General features: G+C 36.2%; 1 protein-coding gene across 1 annotated transcript in view; it reads left to right on the top strand.

Annotated features, from left to right (window-relative positions):
- The window catches only part of LOC106874426 (nuclear receptor subfamily 2 group E member 1), a 53,641-nt gene that overhangs the window by 14,367 nt on the left and 37,355 nt on the right, over positions 1-1,919 (top strand). The window lies entirely within an intron of this gene.

Raw genomic sequence — 1,919 nt, forward strand, 5'->3', positions numbered from 1 at the left:
GGAACTGAAATACTTGCGCAGATTCAATTTGTTCTGTTTTGGCAAAATTTTACACAAATACGCCTACCCAGAAACGTATGAAGTACATGAATGTAGGTTCAGGTATATATGTATATGTGTATATATATATATGTATATGTGTATATATATATATATATATATATAGATATAGATATATAGATAGATAGATAGATAGATTCTTTTATTTGTTTCAGTCATTTGGAGCACCACCTTTAGTCGAGCAAATCGTCCCCAGGACTTATTCTTTATAAGCCTGGTACTTATTCTATCGTTCTCTTTTGCTGAACCGCTTTAGTAAGGCATGTGGAGGATACAACGAGCAATATTTATTGCATTTTTGACTTTGAGAAAAAATGTATTATTTTACAAATGTTCGCGACTTTAAAGAAACTTTATCAGCCAAATAAATGACCTTTTCTAAATGCATTCAAAACGCTAAAACATATTCAGAACGCTATTTCAAAAAATTATTTCTCTCTCTTGGAGCATACAAAAGACAAATTAAGATGGAACAAAACGAGTAAAAAAAAAATTAAGGTAAATTTGCCTCTTCAAATCTGCAGAATTGCATTTTTAAAAAGGCTCATGCATATTGTTATCCATCCCTAGAGATCAGAAGGATCAGAGATGCAACAAAAATTGAAAATATCTAGGGAAAATAAAAGAGGATCATGAAGAAATGGCACATGATATGAAATTAACGAATGTCTTCTAAATCTAAAGACGCAAATTAAAATATTCTCTATAGCATCTTCACAATCTGCCAGTCAGGCTCCTTTTCTGATATATTAATGCATCATGGTATTAAGAAGAAGAATATTAGACTGGTCTTTGGAACATAAACTAACGAGGAATTTTGAAGGAAAGTTTTAATTTTGATCACTCTAAAACAGGGAAGTTGGATCAGAGAAATGGGAGCGGTCTCAAGCAGGCTGGTAGGACAGACCTTAGGCTAAACAGCAACAACAACAACAACAACATGTCAATAATGGAGACTACGTGTGACGATGGTGATGAAATCAATAATTATAACTTAATGAGTTATAAATTGCCACCATAATTTGCTAATATAAGAATATAATGAAATTGTAACGAGACCCTGCTATAAATGCAACGCGTATCTCATTGCACCCTCTCCTCCTTAGACGAACAACTTGTCCGATGTAAAATTTCACTGAGGCAGACGATCTTAACAATCCATTATTGTCCTCTTGTCGTCGTCGTCTTTACTTTTCAATCCCGACTCCGTCATTCTTTGTTTTGTTATACACTTTACCTTCTGCCATAAACCTTTAACCCTAATAACGCAAATAACACACAAGCGTATACGTATGTATGTATGTATGAAAGTGTGTACATGTGTGTATGTGTGTGTGTATGTGTATATATATATATATATATATATATATATATATGTAATGTTTGTATGCCTGTATACATACACGAAGCCTATCTATCTATCTATCTATCTATCTATCTATCTATCTATCTATCTATCTACATACAAAACTACACCAACAAAAGCACCGTGCAACAACACCAGCTCAAGAGTAAAAGACCTTATCGTTTCCATTCTTTAACCTCACCATCAGCAGCAGCTCCATCAGCAGCAGCATCACCGCCGCCGCCTCCATTGTAAACATTATCACCATCACCGTAACCAAATTTCGCTACCATATGGACCAGACACTTGGCAGGCCTTGTACTCAGTCTGCACCCCCCCCTGCTTGCACCGTACCCCATCTTCTGTCGTCCCCTACTTCAGTTTTCAAGAGAGAGAGAGGACAAACCACTTCTGCTTACATATGTCACATCACCTACCAGCTTCATCAAGGAGGAAATCACGTGGAAGAGTGTCGCGGCTCGGGCGTTTCCACACGACAGTTAGATCTGCTAGA

Source organism: Octopus bimaculoides, chromosome 22 (assembly GCF_001194135.2).
Source record: "Octopus bimaculoides isolate UCB-OBI-ISO-001 chromosome 22, ASM119413v2, whole genome shotgun sequence".
In the NCBI taxonomy this organism is placed as follows: Eukaryota; Metazoa; Mollusca; class Cephalopoda; order Octopoda; family Octopodidae; genus Octopus; species Octopus bimaculoides.